Here is a 12,333-nt window from a genome sequence, read left to right on the forward strand (position 1 = left end):
AGAGGAGAGGAGAGGAGAGGAGAGGAGAGGAGAAATCTAGCTCATTTGAGTGTCAGGGAATAGACCCTGCACAGGATAAAAATGTGAATGGTTCAAGAGTCTTTGTCTTTGAACATATGAAGAATGTGTATAATAATGAGACAGAAGACAAGATATATTCATTTGCTCTTCTGCTCTAATATAAAACTTCCAAAGAGAGTCAGAATGTCCTGTGTCCCAACAGAACTATACTCCTCAGGAAAGCAGTCCAGATATACAATTTTGTATAGTACTATAAGTTACCTCAAGGGCCAGGCGTGGTATTCATGCACACGTTTTGATAACAAAGGAGAATTATTCCACTGTGTAGAAACCAGTAGCACTAGTTTAAAACACCCACACTTCCTCACAAGTTTAAAAGAGTTAGAGACATTTTACTTTGACAGTTGTTTCATACAGGTAGTGTTTACAGAGTCTTATTGCCAATGGTTTTTACTTTTATTTTTCACTGTCCTTTTCAACTTCAAGTAGGAAACCTCTTCCAAACCTGACCACTTGTCATGTTATAACAGTATGATCAGTAATTTAAGACACCTGGTTTCGTTCAGTCCTTTCTCATAATTAACAACTGAAGATTCACACATTTCAAGTGAAATTATCTTCATTATTCTACATCTCTAATTAGATATAGTACATTAGTAAAGAGCATGAGAAGCCATGCTCCACTTCTCCTCTGTGAGATGGATGTAACCATTCATTCCAGCATTCGTGGGCCTGATCTTGAGAAATATTGGCTAAAAAGAAACACCTTCTAACTTGTCACCCTCTTATAGGTGAACATTCTAAGTGGACATTTGGCATGGCACACACAAAAGGCCTAAAGGTGAGTATCTCCTATTTCCCTAGGACTTGACCACATTGGTACCTCAGTTTATATTCACATGGGTGAGGATGGAGGATGTGAAATGCTTAACTCCCACACCCGTTCTCTGTTCACCTCTTTGTTTTCTTTTCTTTCCTCTGTATTTTTTTATTTTCTATTCTTTCTCCTTATTACTATCTTCCTCCTTTGTAGTTTCTTCCTTTCTTTATTTCTACTTTGTGATGCAGAGCATAAGTCACAGAGCTTGACGCATGACAGGTAAGCATTCGACCACTCAGAATACCTCTACAGACTTGCTGCTCTCTTCTTCACAATGCTTGATGTAGGATCTATAGTATGATAATGATTCTGAGAAGTAAACATCTTCAGTTGTCACATTATTGCAGGCTCTTCATCACTCCCCAGTTGTAGAGTACTTGCCTAGTTGTGATCAATGTCCTGGCTTCAATATTCAGTACCGTGGACAGTGATCTGAATCCTGCTGTTTTCTAATATTATTTTAATGAACTAATACCAGTTAACTTCTTGGAACCTTAAAAAGCTATCACAATTGATTTCTTCAAATAATAAGTATTATTGATTTATTGCTTATATTAAAGATGAGGCCCTTGTGCCTAAACATGCTAAAGTATTGGCCTGAGCAGCAGTTCCACTGAGTTTATAATTCATAGCCAAGCACAGACTATGAATTCATGTCTTAATTGGTGTCTAAGAATCATAGGAGGCCTTCTTTGGGTATTCTCCCACAAATGAGCCTCATACTTCCCTTCTAACACCTATTTTTCCAAGAAGGAAGCAAGAGCTGGCCTCTATGAATGGGTCTCTGAAATGACTGGAGATGATAGGGATTTCACTGTAAACACCACCCACTGTGTTCAAAATATTCTCCACACATTTGAACTCTCTGATTCATGGTCCTAGCCAAGTAGAACCCTCAGAGGCACCTGTTTGTGGTGTGAAAGCTTAGACTGTTGCAGAAATTAATCTTTTCTAGAGGGTTTTAATAGATCTTTGAGTTGGTGGCCAGCAAGGAAACTGTTAAGAATTAAATTTTAAAAGTATCATAAAAGAAAGCATTTAATTTTATTATTATTCCACACTCTCAGTTATATGAACATCCTTTAACTTTTCCTTAATATTTTTCTGGATAAAAAGATAAAGAACATTTTAGTTCTGGGAAATGTGTTTTATTTAGTTCATTCTAAGCTTTTGTATTTCTCTGTATTTAGGCACAACAATGAAATAACCTCCCAGATGTGAGGAGGAAGCACATTAATAAAATACATGAAGGAGGCCTGAACATCAACACTCTGACATGGAAAGAGATGCAGGCCAGGCTCCATTGTTACAAACAACTTATAGACAATTTAATGGTTTCTAAGAGAGAAAAAAGAGTTGACTTTCGAGTTTTCTGCCATTGCAAGTAACACTGCAATAAACATCAATGTATTCCCCACAAGGAAGCTCTCTACACAGTTTGTACTGTATACATAATAGGTGATACTTATATTATGACATCTGTGGGCCAACTGTGCAGATCTTAATAAATGGTTGAATTCAGCTGGCTCCATTAGGACTTGCATTAAAGCTTTATNCTTCTTAAAGCCATAAACACCATCATTTGCCTGTGACATTCTTCACAGTAGTAGGATTCTCAAGACGGTGATTGCTAGGTAAAAGGATTATGCATTTTTCATTTCTGAACAGATGTTGCCAAATTACTTTCCCAGAGAGAATATAGCTCTGCACATACCATCAGCAGTGCATGNGCATGCCTTTGCCCTTGAATTCCATCCAGCAACAGGTGCCAAATGGGTGTTAAGTCACGTCTCATAATTGCTTTAAATTACACATCACAGACTACCAGTAAGCTCTAGCTTTACTGTGTTAACATTGTGAACTTGCTATTTAGTAACTGCTTGTTCATATATCTTACACATTTAAAAACTCAGTTATTTGGGTTTTTTGCCTTAAAAATTAAAAATCCTCTGTAAATAGCAAATGTTATTACTATGTTAGTAGTTTTACTTGATTTTGCTTAATATTGGCCTGTACCATTGCAATGTTCAATTTTTATATGGGTCAATAAACAACACTTTTCCATATTTTCTTTTTAAAAAAAAAAAATAAGAGTTGTGTACTGTTAATGATTTACTTGATGAGTGAGATATATATTATTTATTTTTGTCTCTTGCTACTGGTAAATTTTACCAGACATTTCTGATGAGTAACCCTAATTAAATTCATTGGGTTTTCCAACATTAAAGAGATCAAAGTGGTTCAGATGTGGTAGGGCATCAATGTCAGTAGAAGACACTCAAGAGAGAGTAATGGAGAGTGAATGTTTTCACAACATATGCATCTTTGGAAATGTCCAAATTACTTTTGTTGCTTAAAAAAAAAAACTTTGGAAAAATTAATTAGGTATTTTTCACTGAAGAAATGCCATTGATATATTTTGCATGTTCCCTTAATATTTGAAAGATTCAGAAGGAGGCCACATGGAAAGGAAATTGCAGAAAGAGAGTGCCAGGTGCACATGGCTCAGGAAGGGCTCAGAGATGCCTGCATACCCAAGCAAAAGCAAGTATATTTCAGAGATACAGAGAGATGGCAACAGGTGAGAAAAATCAATAGGGAAACACCAACTAGCCTTCCTGGTTTTGTTCTGTAGTGTGGTCTGTGTATGTGGCATGGGCTCTGCACAAATACAGGATATAAAAAGCTGCCAGCCCTATCTTCTAGGGTAGAATAAGATCTCATAATCATGCTTTGACTTGTACTCCATGTATAAGCCATGTGGCACAAGGCAAGTCTTCTACATGCTCTGAGTTTCAAATCCTTAGCCCAAAGGCTGCAATTAAAGAGTCACTGTTCATAAACTCTTGGAATCATTCCTCTGAATCCAAATTTTCTCACACCCTGGTAGTTGCTCACATGATTATCTCTGTATGAAAACCTGAACTATGAAATACAGACAGGAGGATGTTCTAGTGAGCAGTGAGATGGAAAATTACCTGAACCTGACCATGGAAAGGCAAGTGTTCATAACTGAAATGGCCTTTGGACAGTATTGATTAAAGCTTTTTGATCCAGAAGACATCAGACTAGAGCATATAGAAGGGCCATAGCCCTGTGAGTGGGATCAGTTTTCTGCTCATCTGGTAAAATGGGGATGGACTCTTCTCTCCAGAACTAATTCTCACTTTGAAACCATTCCTCACACCAGGACCTGAGTGGAGTCATGAGAGTTCCAGAAAAAAGAAAGATTTCAGAAAAGAAAGCATATCCTAATTTTTGATGTGAGCAATGATGATGAAGAAAATTACTAACCTGTAAGTGAACCCTTGACACCTTTGCTACATCCTTCAAAAGGAGCATCCTTGCTATGGTATAGTCCTTTTTTCCCCAAAAAATTAACATAGTCTAATCCTTTGAGGTACAATATTCAGGCTTAATGAAACATCCCATGCGTGCTCTACTCTTGTCTTTTATATAAGGGTCCTTCCTAAGTGTAGTCCTCTAGCTTCCCAAACCTCGGGTCATCTATCAATGTGCAGGCCACATAAAGGCTAGATTAGGCAGTCACTATGACATGTGTAAAGGATTTGCTTGGGACACAGGATCTGAAGCTTTTCTGGGGAGAAGAGTGAGTTGATGACTGCATGATAAGTGGTAGGGATTTTCAGGCAATTCTTTTTCTTCACTCTCCATTTCTCATCCCCAAACAGAGAAAAGCTCGTAAGAAGAATTTGATGATCATTCAGAATCATGGAAACAACTCTGATATACTAAATATCAAATAAAAGAAAATTTTCCCACAGTGAAGAGTTAGTGTCAGTATTCTTACTCTATGATAAACACCCTCTGAAGCCCCTTTTCTGTCTTTCTGTCTTTCTGTCTGTCTGTCTGTCTGTCTGTCTGTCTGTCTGTCTGTCTGTGTGCCTGTCTGTGTGCCTGTCTGTGTGCCTGTCTGTCTGAAGGTTTTGGTGAGATTCATTTGTATTTTCTTTTAGAGGTATGCATGTGGTTTCCTGGCCAAGTGCATGATACCTAGATTTAGGTACCTGAAGAGGTCAGAAGAAGGCATTGTATCCCCTGGAGATGGAGTTAGGGATAGTTCTGAGCTGCCCAATGTGGGTGCTGAGAACCCAACTTAGGTCCTTCGAAAAAGCAGCCAGTACTTTCACTGTTGACACATCTCTGTAGCCACCAAAGCATGGTAATTATACTGTGCTAAGTTGGTTAATTTTTTTAACCTCATTGCAAACACTGCATCACCATTGCCCTCAATTTATTCTATTCTGTAAGCATTGTTCCAACCACTTGTGGAGCACTTTATTAGTACTGCTCTCACTGAGTAACAAACACTCTGCTACAATTTTTCATGATCGGTGTCAAACACTCTGTTATGACTGGTTAGCACTATGTGATGTATACGTTAGATACCTGTATTTCATTGAGCAAGAAGTAAATCTAAAGTATGTTGTTATCTGTTGTCCTGAAACTATTTGAGTCCCATTCTATTAGTCATTTTCTCTACTGAAGTGTTCTACCCTTCTCTTGCGCAAATATGAACATTGCAAACAGTGCTGTTCTATGATTTAACATATTTTTTCTGAACTTCCATGGGGTAGAGAGAAGAGACAGAGATGGAGACAGAGACAGAGACAGAGAGAGACAGAGAGACAGATAAAGGGAAGAGAGAACAAACCACTAAACCACTCTGCAAACTATCACCTGCTCTACTCCACTGGAAATATGTCTAGGCTTATCCATCTCACTGCATTCAGTTACGAGTCAGTACATGCTACACAGGGAAAAACCTATCCTTCACTACCCCGGAATCAGTCACTGTCACATAATAGGTATAAAAGGTCCCCAATTATTGCCTTATTTCTTTCTTGGTTACACAGATTTGCATATGGGGGATTCTTTATGCCTAATTCCTAGAAACAAAATTTGATACATCACAAATGTTATATATTAAAGAAGCATCTAATGAACATTAGATTTATGTGCTCAGTACCATCCTAGGTCCTTGAAGACTGGATTTCTGATGAAATCTCATTTGGGACAATCCTATCCTAGTATATACTTGCAATGTATAGAGATGATGCAGTCAACTTTGATTAAGTGAAGAGTATTCTATTTTAGAACATTGTATGTTGGGAGAAATGAAAGCCCCTAATGTTAGATGATGTGTACACTGGGGTTACTGGTGTTAGAACACCTGCTTACATGTTTGAAGCTCTGGGTTCTGCTCTCAACACTGAAAAATATTATTTCCAATGGTTTTGAAACGACATCCACAGATGGAGTCATTGCTGGTGCAATTTTGAACTTGCTCTCACACAGCTTTCAAATATGGAAATCTGACTCTCTATTCCTACTCTTCATGGGATCTGGAGACCCTGGTAGATGTGAGATGTCTAGCCAGAGATTCAGGACTTATCACCTAGAGAAATTTAGGAGTGGAATACATTGTGATGTCAAGAATATTGAAGAAGACAAGTCAGCAAAGGATAAGTAGATACGCCAGAATATATTCATAATTATGGATAAAGGGTATGAGATCATTTTCTGAGGTGATTTCTAAGAATGTGAAGATATATGTGAAGAAAGGGGAAGAGGAATAATGTCAGTAAGGCAAGGTTGGATAGAGCTACACATATTGTGTGTGTAGAAGGGTGTTAGTTTCACATCAAGTTAGAGATAGGAACAAATATAGATTATCATTTTAGTCTCCACACAATTAAGGGGGAGATACTTTAGGCTTCACTCATGTTTCTCTCTAGAGCATAGTATTTATGGATTGACTGCCCAACACAGGAATGAGGCTCAACTCATTATTATTCTCTTTTAAAGTCCTCCACAATTTCCTAGAGTTGGTTAGATTCATAGAATCACTATAATTTATACAAAAAATTCTGGTGTCTGAGTACAATGATTGAGTTCCCTAAAAAAGACACTGGAATTCATCTGATTCTTTAATTCATTTTGTTGTTGTAGGTGGTAGTGTTGGTGGGTTTGGGTCTTTTGTTTTGGTTTGGTTTGAGTTTTTGTTTGTTTGTTTAGATGTTTTCACCCTTAAATGTGGAGAAAAGAATCCAAATAAAGTAGAAATCTGGAAAAATCCATGTACATTCGAAGAGCAAGAGCAAGTTTGCATGCAGTGAGGAGACAGGTTTGGAGGGGTTAAGTAAGTTGCTCAAGATTGAACCTGAACAGAAGCAGGGATATTGAAGCAAGCTACTGTCTTCATCTGGATTTCCCAAAAGACCCTATTAGCATTAGTTTTTCCTGATTTTGCAGCCTTTTGATGCATTTTGATCCTAACTACTATACATGCTAACATGTATTTCTGTCCTTCATCTCATCCTATAAATTACAGACTTACTAAATTCTACAATTATCAAACTCATGAGGCCTGCACACACTGTTAAATACCAAAAATGTTAAGGAATCATTTAAAAAATAATATTGTGTCACAGAACACAAGGAAATCAATCTGATACTCACCTGAAAGCTTAACCTTTACTGACTAGTTTTCATGATGTTAGAAGGTATTTCTTACACTACCAGAGAAGAAAAATAATTACCAATTTCACCCAGCTGTAACTCTGCAAACTGCAGCAACTGGCCTCATAAGATGTGTTCACTGGTGCAATCATTTCAGCAATGTTAGGGGAGTAACCAATCACTTTATTAGCTGTAATGGCTATTTCATGAGACCAAATATGCATCTGACTGTTTATTAAGAGGTAAAGAACCAGAGTGCTATAAGAGCCTCATCACCACTGCCAGCCTATTCACCATCACCCCACAGGATGAGCCCCAGCGCTTGCCCCCTGTACTAGTCACCACTGCCTCAATCATGATTGGTGAGGCCCAGCAGCCACTCTGCTTCCACCACCATCACCCTTAGAGTCTCTGTAACCAAGTCAGGCTACACAGGCAGCTGGGTGAGTAGTGGCAGCCTGATACGCCTCACGTCAGTGGCACCCTCCTGCAAGGATAAGGTCTTCTTCACAACAAATTTTTTTGGGAAAAGTAGAATGGTTCAATGTAAGGGATAGATACCGTTTCATCAATAGGAATGACACCAAAGAAGATATATTTTTCCACAAGACTGACCTAAAGAAGAATAACCCCAGGAATTACTTCACAGTTTAGGAGATGCTGAAGGAGAAAAGGATGCAGAGGCAGAAAATGTTACAGGTCCTGGAGTAGTTCCAGTTCAAGGCAGTAGATACACAGCAGACCATTATAGATGCTAAGTCATAGGGCTCCTCCGTGACATTACCAGCAAAACTACAGAGCAGTAAGAGTGAACAAAAGAACGTTGGATCAGAACGCACTCTCAAAGGCCAGGCCCACAAAACACTGCTGGCTCTATCACAGGTGAAGATTCCCACCTTATTACATAAGGAGGCTCTATGGGCATTAACCACATTATTCTAAACCTCCCTTTCAAGAAGAAGCGATAGAGGGTGCTGACAACCAGAGTGTAAAGAGAGCAAGGTAGACCAATGATACTGAATATGCATAGGGATTACAGACCAAGATTTCTCAGGGGCCCTCCTCCAGAACAGTCTAGAGAGAATAACAATGATGAGGACAAGGAAAATCAAAGAAATGAGACCTAAGGTCCACAGCCACCTCAACAGTCAGTATTGGCGAAATTCAATTACTGATGCAGGTACCAAGAGAACCTCAAAACACAAGATAGTGAAGAGACTGCTTTTGTCTGATGCACAAGCTGAGAATTGTCAGCTTCCAAGGGTGACCAAGGCAGAGCTGAGTAAATACAGGCTTACCACTTCTACCATCTTCTGGTTTAATCATCTAGCAAGAAGAAATGATTATGAAATTTTAGCAATAAGAAGTGATTAAAGATTGGAGCTGAATCCTTTAGGTGCCTGCTTAACCACATACACCTGGTCTATTTGTACTACCTATGTAGCATGAGGTCATTATCATTATTATAATTATTATTATTATTATTATTACCTAAAGATGTCTCTTTTTGGTAACAACAAATGTATTTTTGTTTTTTATTGGTTTTTTTTTTTTGGTTTTGTTTTGTTTTGTTTTAAATCCTTTATTCTCAATATACTTTTAAGTTTTTAAATTGATTCATAGCCAGTCAAGTTGAGAGTTTAAGAACTTCATTTTTAACTTGTACTAAAAGTTGTACTAAAAGTTAACCTGATTTTTTCAAAAATCTGTCAACAAACTGCAAGCAAATGCTAATAAGAGTGTTGAGAGAGAGGGAGAGAGGGGGGGGCTAGATAGATCTTACGGTTTAGAGGAAAATCCAGTACATTTTCTCCATTAAATAGATAAATATTAAAATAAATTCTAGCATCTTACATCTATAACCATACATCACAGCATCTTCTTAGCATAGAAATCCCCCACTGTTACTTGTGGAGAGAATAAGGGACTGTGGACATGCTTAGCCCTTAATGTGACATATCACAAGATTTCTCCCAAAGTTTTAGGGCTGTTTCTGGATAGCATCAAAAAAAAAAAAATAGGCATCCATTCTAGTTGGGGCCAGCCCCGCCATCTTCTGCCTGAACCCGGTGAAGAACCCCAGAGGACTCTCCACACCGCAGGATCTCAGGATCACAAGTGAGTGGAATGCAACATCAGCTCCAAAGAATCAAGGGGGGTCTTGTGAGAGCAGGAATAGGGACAAAGGAACACCACCCAACCAGAGGCTGGGATCCATTCCGGTCGGGGCCAGCCCCGCCATCTTCCCTATGAACCCAGCAGAGGGCATCTAGGGTCCCAGAGAACTCTCCACTCCGCAGGACACCTAGCACACCCAGGACCTCACAATCACTGGAGGGCACATGGGCAACAGAAGCAACAGAGCTTCTTGGACAGGGTCCCTTTGGGCCTTCATCCTCAGCCAGGAGGTGGAGCTGAGACCCAGACGCCTGGGCACCTTCTTTGCCAGAGGAGAGTCTGCCTACATACTGGGAGGGCTCTGACCCCAGGACTCAGGAGATAGATCAGAGCTCCGGACTTCTGGACACCTGTTCTGCAAGAGGAGCGCTTGCCTGCAGAGAGTGCTCTGACCACTGGGACTCAGGTGAGAGTTGGACTCCCAAGAGTGCTGACAGAAGCTAACAGAATCACAGGAGGATCACAGAAACAGCTAGAACATTAACACCAGAGATTACCAGATGGCAAAAGGCAAACGTAGGAATCTTATTAACAGAAACCAAGAACACTGGGAATCATCAGAACACAGTATGCCCACCACAGCTAGTCATGGATACACCAACACACCCGAAAAGCATGACTCGGATTTAAAATCATATCTCATGATGGTGGTAGATTTTAAGAATGGCATTAATAACTCACTTAAAGAAATACAGGAGAACACTGCTAAACAGGTAGAAGTCCTTAAAGAACTACAGGAAAACACTGCTAAAGAGGTAGAAATCCTTAAAGAGGAAACACAAAAATCCCTTAAAGAATTACAGGAAAACACTGGTAAAACAGATAGAAGACCTTAAAGAGGAAAAACAAAAATCCCTTAAAGGACTACAGGAAAACAGAACCAAACAGGTGATGGAACTGAACAAAACCATCCAAGATCTAAAAATGGAAGTAGATACAATGAAGAAAATCCAAAGGAAAACAACTCCTGAGATAGAAATCCTAGAGAAGAAATCAAAAGCCATAGATGTGAGTGAGCATCAGCAACAGAATACAAGAGATGGAAGAGAGAATCTCAGGTGCAGAAGAGTCCAGAAGGAGAAAATGGACACAACAATCAAAGAAAATGTAAAACACAGAAAGATCCTAACACAAAACATCCAGGAAATCCAGGACAAAATGAAAAGACCAAACCTATGGATAGTAGGATTAGATGAGAATAAAGATTATCAACTTAAAGGGCCATCAAATATCTTCAACGAAATTATAGAAGAAAACTCACCATACCTAAAGAAAGAGATGCCCATGAACATACAAGAAGCCTAAAGAACTCCAAATAGACTGTACCAAAAAAGAAATTCCTCATGAAAATAGTAATCAGAACAACAAATGCACTAAATAAAGATAGAATATTAAAAGCAGCAAGGGAAAAGGGCCAAGTAACATATAAAGGCAGGCCTATTAGAATTACACCAGACTTCTCACCAGAGACTATGAAAGTCAGAAGATCCTGGAGAGATATTACACAGACACTAATAGAACACAAATGCCAGCCCAGGCTACTATACCCAGGAAAACGCTCAATTACCGTAGATGGAAAAACCAAAGTATTCCATGACAAAACNAAATTCACACAATATCTTTCCTCGAATCCAGGCCTTCAAAGAATAATAAAAGGAAAAACCAATACAAATATGGAAACTACACCCAAGAAAAAGTGATCCTTCAACAAACCTAAAAGAAGACAGCAACAAGAACAGAATCCCAACTTTAACAACAAAAATAACAGGAAGCAACAATTACTTTTCTTTAATTTCTCTTAACATCAGTGGACTCAATTCCACAATAAAAAGACATAGACTAATAGACTGGCTACACAAACAGGACCCAACATTTTGCTGCTTGCAGGAAACCCACCTCAGGGACGAAGACAGACACTATCTCAGCATAACAGGTTGTAAAACAATTTCCAAGCAAATGGTCTGAAGAAACAAGCTGGAGTAGCCATTCTAATATCGAATAAAATTGATGTCCAACACAAAGTTATCAAAAAAGACAAGGAGGGGCACTTCATACACATCAAAGGTAAAATCTACCAACATGAACTCTCAATTCTGAATATCTATTCTCCAAACACAAGGGCAGCCACATTCATTAAAGAACATTGAACATCACACAATAATAGTGGGAGACTTCAACACTCCACTCTCACCAATGGACAGGTACTGGGAACAGTAACTAAATAGAGACATATGGACACTAATAGAAGTTATGAAACAAATGGATTTAACAGATATCCACAGAACATTTTATCGTAAAACAAAAGGATATAACTTCTTCTCAGAACCTCACGGTACCTCCTCCAAAATTGATCATATAATCAGTCACAAAACAATCCTGAACAAATACAAAGATTTTGAAATTAACCCAATCGTACTATCAGATCACCATGGACTATGGTTGATCTTCATTAACAGCATAAATAATAGAAAGTCAACATTCACTTGGAAACTGTACAACACTCTACTCAATGATACGCTGGTCAAGGAAGAAATAAAGAAAGAAATTAAAGACTTTTTAGAGTTTAAAGAAAATGAAGCCACAACATACCCAAACTTATGGGACACAATGAAAGCAGTCCTAAGAGGAAAACTCATAGCCCTGAGTGCCTCCAAAAAGAAACTAGAGAGAGCATACACTAGCAACCTGACAGCACACCTAGAAGCTCTAGAACTAAAAGAAGAAAATTTACCCAAGAGGAGTAGACAGCAGGAAATAATCAAACTTAGGGT

At 38.7% G+C, this 12,333-nt stretch overlaps 1 pseudogene; it reads left to right on the top strand.

Moving 5' to 3' along the window:
* LOC110314862 overlaps window positions 1–8,559 on the top strand; it is a 10,605-nt pseudogene extending 2,046 nt beyond the window's left edge.
* The last annotated feature ends 3,774 nt before the right edge of the window (window positions 8,560–12,333 follow it).

The sequence above is a fragment of the Mus pahari genome, unplaced genomic scaffold (assembly GCF_900095145.1).
Source record: "Mus pahari unplaced genomic scaffold, PAHARI_EIJ_v1.1 scaffold_8157_1, whole genome shotgun sequence".
In the NCBI taxonomy this organism is placed as follows: Eukaryota; Metazoa; Chordata; class Mammalia; order Rodentia; family Muridae; genus Mus; species Mus pahari.